The sequence below is a fragment of the Aotus nancymaae genome, unplaced genomic scaffold (genome assembly GCF_030222135.1).
Source record: "Aotus nancymaae isolate 86718 unplaced genomic scaffold, 86718_ANA_hifiasm-v0.15.2.pri h1tg000017l, whole genome shotgun sequence".
NCBI lineage: Eukaryota > Metazoa > Chordata > Mammalia > Primates > Aotidae > Aotus > Aotus nancymaae.
Window position 1 is genome coordinate 13,979,321 of NW_026988429.1, and position 14,919 is coordinate 13,994,239.

At 39.4% G+C, this 14,919-nt stretch overlaps 1 long non-coding RNA gene and 1 gene segment (V, D, J or C); one reads left to right on the forward strand and one right to left on the reverse strand.

Annotated features, from left to right (window-relative positions):
* LOC105731229 (immunoglobulin kappa variable 2-29-like) overlaps positions 1-14,919 on the reverse strand; it is a 356,755-nt gene that overhangs the window by 37,139 nt on the left and 304,697 nt on the right.
* On the forward strand, positions 1,637-10,432 carry LOC135275625 (uncharacterized). The gene is made up of 3 exons (XR_010343239.1): positions 1,637-1,877; positions 5,276-5,370; positions 10,239-10,432. It is a non-coding gene; the product is annotated as an uncharacterized LOC135275625 (long non-coding RNA).

Consider the following 14,919-nt stretch of genomic DNA (forward strand, 5'->3'; position numbering starts at 1 on the left):
TTGATGTGTCTAATATTTACAGTGGGTATTAAAGTCTCCCACTATTATTATGTGAGAGTCTAAATCTCTCTGTAGGTTGTTAAGAACTGGCTATATGAATCTGTGTGCTCCTGTATCAGGTGCATATATATTTAGGATAGTTAGCTCTTCTTGATTGCATTGATCTTTCTACCATTATGTAATGTCCTTTTTGTCTTTTTTGATCTTTGTTGGTTTAAAGTCTGTTTTTTACAATTAGTATTTCTATTTCACCTGTATGGTCCATTTTCCTGTTTTCTTGCTGTTTTTTGAATAATTTTTCAATTCTAGTGTTTCCTTATGTTAACTTGTCAAGTATGCACTCATTTACAATACAGCAGATACTCTCAGCTTATCATTACCTAGTAAAAAATGATAATTTTACTACTTTCCTAAAACTGTTGGATCTTTTAATTACATTTGCCCTACTTTTTTGGCATGTGTTTTTCATGCTTGCCAATTATATATGCATGTTATACTCTACAATATATACACCTGTTGTTTGTGCAACCCATGTTAATTTATGTTTATTCTTTATTTGTGCTTCCCAGTGTTCATATCTTGAATATCCTCATACTTCTACCTATTGTTGCATTCCTTCTATCAGAACTATCTTTAGCATTTCTTTAATACAGTAGCACTGATAAGTATCTGTCTATTCTTTTTTCCAAGTATATTTCCTTCTGCTCTATTATTTTTTTCTCTCTTTGGGACTTCAAATATTTGTAGATTAATTATTGAAAAAAATGATTATTATTATTTGAGACAGGGTCTCACTCAGTCACCCAGGCTGGAGTGCAGTGGTGCAATCTTGGTTCACTGCAACTTCTGCCTCTTGGGTTCAAACAATTCTCCTGCCTCAGCCTCCCGAGTAGCTGAGACTACAGGTGCAGCCATCAAGCCTGGCTAATGTTCGTATTTTTAGTAGAGACTGAGTTTTACTATGTTGGCCAGGCTATTCTTGAGCTTCTGACCTCAGATGATCCGCCCTCCTTGGCCTTTCAAAGTGTTAATATTACAGGCTTGAGCCGCCACACCTGGCCAAGATAATGATTTCTTAATCAAAAGAATTAAGTTTTCTTTTTGTGCTCGTGCTCTCTATATAGATTTATGCTGTATATTGTCATTGAAATTTTGATTGCACTCACCATGGAGTGTCTTACTTTGGAATAGGCAGCATCTCAAATACAGTTTTTTTTCTTTACCAGAAGGAGATTATTTTGTTGTTAATTCAAACCTTCACTTACTTTAGTGTAACATAATACCATAAATGTTGTGTCCCGTTATTAAATCACGAATAGTATTAGAAGTGAGAGGCCTAGGAAGGAGAATGGCTTGATCTCAGGGGTTTGAGGCCAGCTTGAGTGACATAGTGAGACCTCTTCTTAAAAAAAAAAAAAACAGAAAATTTTAAATGGGGTATATTTAAACCATATATTTCTAGACATTTATTACTGGCATATGAAAATCATGTTTATTATTTAATATTATAAACTCTGACATGATCACTGTCATTTCTTTGGTTTTTAAAAGGTTTCAGCATTTGTCTGATTATGTCACATATATTTATTGATTGACATAAACCTTAATACCTTATAATATAATAAAGAAGTGGGAACCTCTACATTATAATTTAATTAAAAAATGAAAAACTTCCAGTTAGAAGACCAACATAGCCATTGCTATAAATGCAGAAATAAACAAAAACTTACAACAAAACCACAGCTCATATGAAGAAATAAAAAAAAGAAATAAACAAAAAGTTAACTAAAAATTCATGTGTATGATGAGATTGGAGAGCTACAGAAGACACGAAGATTAGATGGCCTAAAATTCTAAGAAGAAATAGACCTCTGCAGGTGAGGTGAATCTGAGTTCTCATTTCGTTCCTTTTTTTTTTTTCATAGTTTCCATGGAATTTATTTAGTCAGACTGCAGAAGTTTCTAGAAAAACACATTTTTAACCAAGGACTGCAGATGATTCTAAGTTTTGAGTAAAAATGTGGTTGAGGGAAGCAATTTTATGCTTTTTTGTGTGTCAGATTACATATATAATAAAACTAAAAGCCATATAATGGAATAAAAATTGCTTTGTATAATATACTAGTAGATACATAAATACAATATAGTCTTAAAAATAAAATCATATGTATATAGTTGTATTCCTAAGTATATTAGTCCCCGCTCATCCAAAAATTCCCTTTCTGTGGTTTCAGTTACCTGTAGTCAACCACAGTCTAAAACAGGTGAGTGCTGTACAAGAAGATACTTTGAGAGCGAGAGAGACCGATCACATTCACATAACTTTTATTACAGTATGTTGTTAACACTGTTCTATTTTATTATTGTTATTAATCTCCTGCTATGCCTAATATATACATTACACTTTATCATAGGTATGTATATATAGAGAAAACCGTGTATAAAGGGTTTGGTAGTATCTGAGGTTTCAGGAGTCCACTGGGTGTCTTGAAACACATCCCCGGAGGATAAGGGGGAACTACTGTACACAAAACTGAAGCTATACAACAATGAGAAACATTGAGAGGGCAAATCCAAGTGTAAGTGAATACATTTCTCTGAATTCCCAGGTTTCATCAAGTGTCAAAACCACCAATCTTTTAGTCCTTTTCTTGTATGTTATTCTGTATCCACATTCTCTGCATCTGATTGGATTCTTGTATTTTCTTTCATTTTCTGTGTGACATTCTCCACATATATACATATACATATATATATATATATACATATGTATGTCATTGGTTGCTGCTTTGGGGATTGAATGACCTTTTGGGTGTCCGTTGTTAGTCCCTACACAGCATAGGGAAATGTCTTACTCTGCGCTACTAAACAGAACGAGCTTGTTATCTCACTTAGTTCTGTAGTGAAATTTGCTGAAGTTGAGTGTCGACAGGGTTTCTGGGTTGGGACAGGCAGAAGTAACACTACTGGGAGGAGAATCCAGGTGAGTCTGGCAGTTGCTTGGAGCTGCCTTAATAGATTGGACAACAGCTGAACTCATAACACCAGGCTGGATTTCTCCTTATATTTGCTGTGGTCTTGGGAGAGAAAGGCAGCTGAGAGAGTGTGCCTGATAAAGTGAAAATTCTCACTTTTTAATGGGGCTTCCCATCTCCAATGCTGCATTAGTTGTCCCCTACGTATGTCTTAGACACGGCCCTTGGCTCCCACCGCTTAATTTCCTACTGAGCTTCCCAGCCCCAGCTCTGCCTTTGGTCAACATAATCTACTTCTTGACTACATGGTCTCTTCTGAATGACATGCTCTCTCAGATCATTTTCAGGCGTATGATACAGGTAGATTAAACCTTTGGGAGCTTACCCATACCCTACTGAGTTAAATAAGAATGTGTGATACTACCCAAGGTGCATTTGAACTGTCACTTCACTAACCATTGAGTTTCTAAAGACTGAGAGTCCTGTGTGATGCTCCACTTTCTCATGAGCTTGTAGTGGCTCAGGGCACAACCTTGAGTGCCAGGAAGGGGTTCCTTCAACTCTGTGATTCTTCCTAAGAAATACATTAGAGCTCACACACGGATTTACATCTCAAACCCCACCCACCAGCATCAACATCCAACTTATGAGCCACAGAGCTTGGTCTTGAGTCCACAGTTGACCTCTACTGTGTGCCCCTCATGTTCTTATTTACTGTCCTATGCCTGTGTCTAAAGCCAGATTTTTTTTTTTTTGGGCGGAGTGGGGGGAAGGATATTTTTATGATTTCTAATTCTTCCAGACTTGGTGTTTTACTTTTAAAATGCAGCTTGTAATTGAAAAAACTTTTTATTCCAACAGTCTGTGACAAAGACTGTTCAAAGACACTTTGGCACTAGGCCTTTTTTTTTGAAGAGGTTTACAAACTCTATCCAGCTGCCCAAAATAAAAAACATAAAGAATTTTCCTTTGCTACTCCCTTGAAGACAGTAGTACAAAATCCTGGGCCTGTCCCTGCTCTGGAGAAGGTCTTGTGCTAAAAGAAAGTGAAAGTGGAGAAGTGGGGTAAATGAAATGGGAGTGGAAAGTGGGAGGTGGGAGAGAAAAAGTGTCTTACGTCACCAAATATTATCATGCTGCGTGCATACTAGCACCTGCTTGACCAAGTAAAACAACCAAAAACATCTTAGTTTTGCACTGTCATGAATAAGCTGCAATTATGTGGCTCTTAGGCTGAATGGATTTAATTGATGAATGTACACAAGGCAGGGAGGAGGAGCATGAGCTTTTACTAGGCTTTCTCTTCTATCACATCTGGTTGCTTGAATGCCTCCATTCGGCTCCTGGTACTGCCACGTGAAAACAGCTGCAGCTGAGGAGGTTGAATGAGTGGTTCTTGAGTTGAAGCTGAGGCATGCATACACCCTAACCCTCAGGGGCAAGCTCTTTCCCTGAGTTCTTTGACATATTTCCCTTACATAGACTCAGAGAATCTGCTGAGCTGCTCCTCAGGGAAGCAGCACATGTGGACACCTGAGCCACCCCAGCAGGGAATATTGTTTCAGGCTGTATCATTCTGCGAGGAGATCGTGTACCTTGGATGCAGAAATAAATCCCAACATCCTTAGCCTTGTTTCTGCTGCCGTTCAGTGTGAAGTCTGTGCCTGTCCTACTGCCACTGAACCTGTCGGGAACCCCAGAAAACTGGTTGGAAACCTCATAGATCAGGAGCTGAGAAGGCTTCCTTGGCTTCTGCAGGTACCACTTCAAATAGGTGCATTCATCTCTATGCAGGAGGTGCTAACTAGACCTGCAAGAGATGGAGGCTGGCTCTCCAAAGGTGACAGGCAGGGGTGGTGAAGTCTGAGCCATCACAATAACCCCAGTGGATCCTGAAATATTGAGAAAAAAGTACAAGATTATATACAAATATTATGTTATTTGCATAATTTTCCTTTTGTTAATTATTTCAGGCTGTATCGTTTTTATGTGACTGTGATTTGGTTTACATCTCTAAATACCTAATTTTTAAGAAAAGAGATTTACAAGACATACGGGAACTTCTAGGGTTCTCCTACATCCTCCTCCTCTTTCTGTGTTAGAGTCTTTCCCAGAGCACAGGTCCTTGTTCCTTCTTGAATCTTCCTCACATTCACACATCTAAATGTCACATGCCCCATCCTAGAGAACCAGATGTGCACATCTAACATATGAACAGAACACACATGGGAGGCAGTGGGGCCCCCGGAGCTCACCCTCCCACCTCATTCTCCTCCCTCATCTCCTTCTTTCCTTACCAGGGACCCAGAGCATTAGCAGCCCCAGGAGCTGAGCAGCGAGCCTCACTGTGAGAAGGTGAACTGAGGAGTCGTAATCAGTCAAGGCAAGGTTAGAGGTGAGCTTTTATCTCAGACTCACAAGGGAAGGTCCTCCCTAGGGGACAATATGCAAATTCCCTGGTGGATGCAGCAGTGTGGAAAAAGCCAACTGAAGGGCGGAGGTCCTCTTTTTTGAGAAAAATGACAAAGTATTTTCTCTCTCTGGAAGAAAACACATAGAGATTAAGTCCATGCCCCTGCAGCAGCGGGCAGAAGGATCCCACTATAGAAGTCGAGATTTATGGTGAGGACACAGTGCACATGGTCCTGTCCCTCTAAGAAAGCATCACAGATCTGATGATGTAGAGATGTTTGTTTAGGTCAGTCTCTGGGAGGTGAACGGGCACCCTGTTTGGTTTCTTTCTAGCTAGTCGAAAAATGGAAACAGCTTTCAACTTGTCTAGTACTGATCTTCACAATTTCATTCCTAACAACAGCATGGAGTTGAACTAGTTTGAAAGTTGTCTGGTAACTGCTATTACCAAGTAAACTATTTAAGAATGTTAGAAACAAGTATTAGAAATGTTCTTTTCCTAGACATACTGAATTAAACTTCATGACAGTGCTCACGTCAAAAAAACTTGGCAGGGAATAAAACATCTACTTTTTTAAGCTAGAGAGTTAATATCTTTGTTTAAGGTAGAGTTAAAAGGGAAAGGACTTCATGCCTCAGATAGTGAATATAAAATTTCTTGTAATTAGTTGTTATAAACTGGTGGATAGCCTATTCTCTCTGTGTGTGTGTATGTGTGTGTGTGTGTGTGTATATACACACACACACACACACACACACACACACACATCCATACCAGATTAATCAAAAATTTCTTAAGGGAAGAATTCTCTAAGGACAGTAGGACAGAATGAACAAGGGATAATTTTATATATTTTTTGTGACTGATAACAGAAAATTCTTCCCGTATCTTTTCTTTCTTGTCATGTAGTTTGGATAGCCACAGTCAAGAGTTCACAGTTGAAAAGGGGATTTCATATGTTAGAATAACAAGAATTGAATGAATTATTTCAATGTCTTTCCTTGGGATGTCATTGAAGCTCAACATTGTGGAAGAGGAAGCTGGTCAGGGTATTAATTTCAGACTTCTTGCCTCCAAAAATGTGAAAGAAAAACTTTGTGTTGTTTTCAGTCACCAAGTTTGTGATACAACAGCTCTAGGAAATTTATGCATCCACTATGCAATATGGAAACTTGTATTGGGGGAAAATGAGTAAGAATTTTGTAGTTTTTTTTCCCCTACTATTCTATTGAATAGTAGTAAATTCAAATGAACTTAAAAAAACTACTTTCGGCCAGGCATGGTGGCTCATGCCTGTAATCCAAACACTTTAGGAGGCCGAAGTGGGCAGATCACCTAAGGTCAGGAGTCTGAGACCAGCCTCACTAACATGGTAAAACCCCGTCTCTACTAAAAATACAAAATTAGCCAGGCGTGGTGGCAGGCAGTTGTAATCCCAACTACTGGGGAGGCCGAGGCAGGAGAATCATTTGAACCTGGGAGCTGGAGGTGGCCGTGAGCCGAGATCACGCCACTGCACTCCAGTCTGGGCAACAATGAGCAAAACTTCATCTCAGACAAAACAAAACAAAACAAATACTGCTTTTACACAGTATTTTTAGATACTTGAATTTAAGAGAATATTCCTATTTTTTTGTGAAATTAATGTAATACGCTTGCAAGTCCCCAATTCTGATTGTTTTATTTTATCATTTGTTGTCTTGAAATGTATAGAAAAAGTAAATGTTATAGAATTTTTTTCTTAGAAAAGTACTTTGAAATTTTTCTATATTATCTATAGATGGAAAGTTAAGATACTCTTATTTTTAAAGGAAAACCTGTTTCTTATTTGTTAAGAAACTGTGCTGTGACCCAGACAACAAAACTATCCAGCTGCTAAAGCTGGTTCATTCACACTGGATGCAAATAACAAAAGTTGGTAAAGGGGCGTAACCTCCACGAGATTATTGGGGAGAGGCGAGCAGGCCTCCGCAGGTCTCTAATCTTGTCCACAGTCCACTGAGTGATGAAGGACTTATACAGTTTAGTTTTATTGTAGTTTGTCTTTGTTGCCAGATCTGTTATTTTGGGCTCAATAAAACTGGAATCCAGTGTGCGATTTGTATGCCCTGGCAAGACTGACTTGGTGGTGGCAATGTTCATGTTGGTTATCCTGGAGTCAATGTTTGTGGGGTGGAGAGTGTGATATGGTTACACATCCTATAGATTTTGAGTTATAGACTTTGTCAGTCCAAATACCTCACTCCCACACTAATTTGGACACACTTGGAGACATTCAGTAGCCTGTTCCCTATCTGGTTCCTAAAGGACGTTCTTTCTGATTAACTATTAGTTTGTCATTGCATAAAAATTGACATCCATCCACCCAACTGAAGTAGCTTTCTTATCTGCGGATTAGCTGGAGTGGAGTCCTGAGTTCAGAGGCACCTTTGATTGAGGTTGGGCACATTCTCTAAATACCTGTGATTTGCAGCTCACTAGACCATAAATTCACAAATAAACACCCTAGTTAACAGAGAGCTCAGGAAAAGCTCTGTGAATGTGTTTACTCTCGGAGTGTATACGCTCCTTCTAAACAACATGAGTAGCAGGTGTGTTAACTTTCTTGACTTTTCTGGATCCTCAAGGCTGGCCTCTATTTGCTGAATCCGAATGAACAATAGTAAATGAAATAAAAAGAAATGAGTTTTGAGCTCACTGGAGCAGTCACAAGGTAAAATTATAATATTTAACAAAAATCTAGAGAATATGATAACTTGTTAGAAACTTACTTGGGCAGATCTTACTCATTTTTAGTATCCTTGCCCCCAGAAGTTACCAACCTCCTTAACCTAGACACTGTCTGGGTTTTTCATATTATGGTATCCTAGTAGACCTAGGTAAAATTGGAAACAGATTATAAGAATTTATGTAAATATTCCACATGAGAAAAATTTCCCTAAATTATCCATTTATGGAAATATAAAAAGGAAAAGCATATTGTTATAGAGCAATTAAAACTCATATTTGGTGGTCAATAATGTTTCTGGCTGAGTGCTAAAGTTTTTTTTTTGGGGATGGACTTTCACTCTTGTTGCCCAGGCTGAAGTGCAATGGCGCAACCTTGGCTCACTGCAACTTCCGCCTCCTGGGTTCAAGAGATTCTCCTGCCTCAGCTTCCCGAGTAGCTGGGATTGCAGGCATGCACCACCATGCCTGGCTAATTTTATATTTTTAATAGAGATGGGGTTTCTCTACGTTTGTCAGGCTGGTCTCGAACTTTGACCTCAGGTGATCTGCCCGCCTTGGCCTCCCAAAGTGAGCCACCACGGCTGGCCTGAATGCTGAAGTTTTAAGATCAGACAAATAAGTTTCTCTAGATACAAAATACCCTCAGATGTTAATTAAATCAGTTGGTTGATGGTGTTCCTGTTTTTCTTTTTTTGTTTCTTATACTTTGCACATAATGTCAAGTTTGTTATTTATTTCCCTAAATATGCTTTCATGATCCCAAATATGAAGTCTAGGCAGACTTTGCTCTTTGTTATTTCTGTTGTTTCTCCTTCATACTCCAATCATCTTACTGCATTTGGATGTCAAGAATCTCTGACTTCGTGGGCTATTGGCCCTTTGAAATTGACTCGTAAAGTTTCTTGAAAACTTAGAATGGTCATGCCCTCCTCCAGAGGGGTTTTCATTTGGATGCCATACCAGAACACTTATCTTAAAGCAATTTCGAAACTGGAGAGCTCTAGACCCTTCTCAGACATGCATTCTTGGAGTAAAAGTCCTTGAAAGTGTTGGTCTGCAGCCATTACTTTACAAGGAAATCGTGTTTTTCTTCTCCATTTCCCAATTAACCTGGAACCCTCTTTTCAGTTCCTAGCAGTTGTGGAAAGAAGAGTTTCCAGTTTCTTTTTGATTCACTCTTTGAGATTAGAGCCCTTCTTGCCCCTAGCTTAAAGTCCCACAGGATTTGCCATGTAAGTGAATTCTGGACCTATCTTCTGTTCTCTGGCCCAGACATAGCCCTGAAGCCAGATCTCAAGTGTTTGCAGTTTTCTTAAATACTTACAGGATAAAAGTGGCTTTGGAGGTGAGATATATTTTAGTTACAGGTTTTATAAGTTGTCATTTTATTCTCCTCTTTTTCCTTTCTCTCCCTTTACCGTCTTCCTGTCTCACTCCCTTGCCGCCTCCCTTCCTTTCTTTTTTGTTTTAGTTTTTTCCCCAGCATGTTTTATTATTTTACCAGGATTATTAATCTGACGAAATTAGTCTATTGTTTCTGGAAACTCAAATCATTTAAATATATTTCTAATGTAAAACGAAGTCTCTTCATTAGATCATTTAGTCATGTGTAGTGAGCTTCTGAATTCTTAGAGCTTCTAAGTTGAGTTTTGTGTCTTTTCTAGTCACACAATCACATGTTCTATGATGACATTTTGGGCTCTGGATTTGCATTGGATACTTTCACAACCCACTGCTCATGAAATTTGCTTCTGTGCTCTCTGGCTGCTTTGGATAGGCCCATTTCAGGCTACAGTCCCAGATTTTATAAAAGGGACCTTTGCTATGTGCATCAGGCAGGCAGCAGCAGCAAGATTGTGTCACAGACCCAAATTGTCGTATCCCTGTTGCTCTGGGTCTCTGGTGAGAAACTGAAAAATGCTGCAGTCTTTTAAGAGTAATATCTGTGTAGAAAACAAAATTAAGATGTAGTGGGAAATAATTACTGTTTCCAATATGGACCCACTTATGTGCTGACTTGTAATACTATTAGAAAGCACATTTTAAGTGACATATTTCAATGTATATAAGGTAAAGTGTGTGTAAGTTTATGTATAATCATTGTCCATTTCTGATTGCAGGTACCTATGGGGACATTGTGATGACCAAGTCCCCAGGCTCCCTGGTTCTGTCTCTGGGTGAGAGGGTCACCATCAACTGCAAGTCCAGCCAGAGTCTTTTATCAAGCTCCAGAAACTAGCCTGGCACCAGCAGAAACCAGGACAAGCTCCTAAGCAAATCATCCTCTGGGCGTCCACCCAGGTGTCTGGGGTCCCTGACCGATTCAGTGGCAGTGGGTCTGGGACAGATTTCACTCTCACCGTCAGCAGGCTGCAGGCTGAAGATGTGGCAGTTTATTACTGCCAGCAGTTCTATAGCGCTCCTCCCACAGTGCTTCAGCCTCGAACACAAACCTCCTCCCCAGGCCTTGGGGTCTTTGCTGCAGCAGCTGCTTCCTCTGCACACAGCCCCAAACATGCATGCTTCCTTTGTCTGTCAAGGAGGTCACATATCTTGATGTATTCCTGAGGGGGTTTGCAGGGCACAGGATAAAATTAAAAGATTTGGCTTTTTCTGGATCTCTTTTTGTGAAAGATTACTAAAGAAAAATGTTGTGATCTCTTACAGACATTGCCAAGAATTTTTGTGTCACAAGAACCTGTGTGTTTTAATGGGCAGATCACATGACTGAGTCAGTTTAAGATTTATGTTTACCCTCTAGAGAAGGGTCCAGTGAGTTTTACACCCTCCTGGATCATTCTCTCTTCTATGTACCTCCTCGACCCTGGGAAGTTTCCATTTGGATTCCTTATTTTCCTGGTCTCTTTTATTTATCTGTAGTCAACTTTTAACTTTGGTCCTTCTTGACATTAAATCCTTGATTCCTCCTATTTAAAACCTCCCACATAGAAGGTAGTATCCTTGTCTTGCTTTTTCCTTCCACAGATCCTATTTTCCAACCAAACCTTTCTGGTCAATGTCATTGAAAATATTTTTTTCCATTCTGCCTTCTTTTTTCCTACCCTTTCCTTTTCCATTTTATTCAGTCCTACTCATTCTTTAAATTCTCTAATTCTTTAACTCTATCACCTAAAAAATATGTGACAGCATTTCCCATTACCTTTTCTTATCATTTGTCAACTTTCTATTTCAATTTATATTTTGGACACCTGAGTTTACCCTTATGATTGAAGGAAATTGTGACTTTTACATCCTCTATAACTTGAGTTCTTTGGATAACATTTAATTAACATGACCATCTCAGTGTAAAAAGGGAACTCTAGTTATTCTAGTAATATTTCCCCACCCTCTGATGAGCTACTTGAGTTAATAAAATTTAGCTTCAGGAAAGATCACAGCACATCTGAGCAGTGCAATGAACTCTCTTAGTTATATAACAGCTTCTCATAACAAGGAGAACAAAGAAGGCTAAGTAGACACAGCCAGGAGGTGCATCTACCTTGGAGGGGCCAGGACATAGGGAAGACTGGAGCACTCCTAGCGGATCTTCAGAGGGAAGGTATTGAGAGTTGAGGGAGGGAGGACATAGATGCTGGGGTGAAGGAAGAGGAAGCTGGGAACCCTGCATGGGGCTACCACACATAGGAACTTGTCCCTAGCCCCCAGTGACTCCTGCAGAATGAGCCAGTTGAGCAGGTAAAGAGTAATCTGCTCTCTCCACAGGCCTCTGGAAATCTATCAGCCAGAGACTCTATGTCCCCTTTGGACACTTGAGCTTGCTGGGAGAGTGCAGAGCCCAGGGGGTTTTTGCAGAGCTTCTGTAGTGGAGCATCCCCCAAGGCTCACCTTCTCTAAGTACCAATTCAAATAGGTGTATTCATCACTATGCAGGAGGCTCTGACTAGACCTGCAGGAGATGGAGGCTGGCCTTCCAGGGGTGACAGGCAAAAAGAGTGGAGTCTGGGTCAACAGACTATCCCCACTGGATCCTGAAATAATGAGAGAGAAGTGCAAGGTTGTATACAATCATTGTGTCAGTTTCATAATTTTTTTTTTAAAGTTATTCTTTTTTTTTTTTTAATTGCATTTTAGGTTTTGGGGTACATGTGAAGAACATACAAGATTGTTGCATAGGTGCATACATGGCAGTGTGATTTGCTGCCTTCCTCCCCTTCACCTATATGTGGCATTTCTCCCCATGCTATCTCTCCCCAACTCCCCACCCCCCACTGTCCCTCCCCTATATCCCCCCAACAGACCCCAGTGTATAGTGCTCCCCTCCCTGTGTCCATGTGTTCTCACTGTTCAACACCCGCCTATGAGTGAGAACATGCAGTGTTTGATTTTGTGTTCTTGTGTCAGTTTGCTGAGAATATATAATTTTACTTTTGTTAATTATTTCAGTGTAAATCATTTTTGTGTAATTGTGATTTGGTTTGTAGCTCTAAAATCATTTTTTTTTTAAGAACAGAAGGTTGCAATACATGAAGAAATCTCCAGGACTCTCCTCCAACATCTCCTTCTTTCTGTGTCAGAGCGTTCCCCAGAGGACAGGTCTTTGTTCCTTTTGGAATCTTCCTCACTCTCACAGATCTAAACACGACATGCCTGAGCAGAAGATGAGCACATCTGACATGTGGACAGAACACACATGGGATGCAGGGGAACACCCAGGGCTCACCCATCCACCAAATTCTCCTCCCTCATCTCCCTTCTTCCCTTATCAGACACCCAGAGCATTAGCAGCCCCAGTTGCTGAGCAGGAAGCCTCATTTTGAAAAGGTGAATGGAGGAGTACTGATTGTTTAAGGCAAGGTTGGAGCTGAGTTTTTATCTTTGACTAAAAAGGAAAGATCTTCCCTAGGGGACAATATTCAAGTTCCCTGGTGGGTGCAGAGGTGTAAGAGCCAACAAGAGGGTGGAGGGCCTCATTTGTAAAAAAAAAAATAGCATAAAATATTTTCTCTTTTTGCAGGAGAACCAATAGAGATCAAGTCAATGCTGCTTGCAGCAGTGAGTGGAAGGATCCAACCGTAAAAGTCTAGATTTGTGGTGATGACAGAGTTCACAAGGTCCTGCTCCTCTAAGAAAGTATCAGAGACCTGATGATGTAGAGATGTGTGTTCGGATCAATCTGTGGAAGATGAATGGCCACAGTGTTTGGCTCCTTCCTTGGTAATTTAAAGAAGGTAACTGCTCCTAACTTGTCTTGTACTGATCTTCACAGTTTCCTCCCAATAATAGCATGGAATTGAGCTAGGTTCAAGGATTGTCTTTATCTGTTGCAACCAGGTTAACTGTTTAAAAATGTTAGGAACAAGTGTTAGAAATGGTCTTTTTCTGGGCATAGTGAATTACACTTCATGAGAACACTCAAGTCAATAGAACTTGGCAAGGAAGCAAATTTGTCTCTTTAAGCTAGAGAATGAATAGCCTTATTTATGAGAGAGGAAAAGGGGAAAGAAAAGGCAGTACATATACATTTTCTTGTAATTAGTTTCTGTAAAGTGGTGAATATCCTATATTTCTCTCTTTTTCTCTCTGTCAAGGTTAGCCAAATAATTTCTTAGAACTTCCTTTATAAATGTGTGTGCTCTTGTGTTGGGTGCAAATATATTTAGGATAGTTAAGCCTTCCTATTGAATTGAACCTGCTAACATTATGCAATGGTTTTTTTTTTTTTTTTTTTTTGTCTTTTTTGATGTTTGCTGGTTGAAAGTTTGTTTTGTCTGAAACTAGGATTGATACCTCTGCTTGTTTTGTTTTCTATTTGCTTGATAGATTTTTCTCCATCCCTTTATTTTGAGCCTATGGCTGTCATTGAATGTGAGATGGGTCTCTTGACAATAATATACTATTGGGTCTTGCTTCTTTATCCATTTTCCACTTGTGCCTTTTATTGGGGCATTTAGCCCATTTACATTCAAGTTAGTATTGATATATGTAGATTTGATTCTCTCATCGTGTTGTTCACTGGTTATTACGTGGGCTTGTTTGTGCTGCTGCTTTATCATGTCACTGGTCTGTATACTTACATGTGGTTTTGTAGTGGCTGGTGATGGTCTTTTCTTTCCATATTTAGTGTGTCTTTGGGATGCTCTTGTAAGGCAGCTCTGGTGACAGGAATTCTCTTAGCATTCCTTCCCAACTCATTCTATGAAGCCAGCATCATCCTGATACCAAAACCTGACAGAGACAAAACAAAACAACAAAAAGGAAACTCCAGGCCAATATCTTTGATGAACATTGATGCAAAAATCTTCAGCAAAATATCAGCAAACCGAATCCAGCAGCACATCAAGAAGCTAGTTCACCGCTATCAAGTGGGCTTTATCCCTGAGATTCAAGGTTGGTTCAACATATGCAAATCATAAACAGAACTAAAGTCAAAAACCATATGATTATCTTAATAAATGAAGAAAACGCTTTCAATAAAAATCAACAACCCATTCATGTTAATAATTCTCAACAAACAAAGTATTGGAAAAATATTTCTAAAAATAATAAGAGACATTTATGACAAGTCCACAGCCATTATCATACTGAATAGACAAAAACTGAAATCGTTCCATATGAAAGTCGGCACAAGATGAGAATGCCCTCGCTCACCATTCCCATTCAACATATATTAATAATTGGAAGTCATTGCCGGAGCAATCAGGTGAGAGAAAAAAATAAAGTGTATCTAAATAAGAAGAGAGGAAGTCAGACTTTCCCTGTTTGCAGGTGACACGATTCTATATCTACAAAATTACATATTATTGGCCAAAAACCTCTGTAAACTGATAAACCACTTTAGCA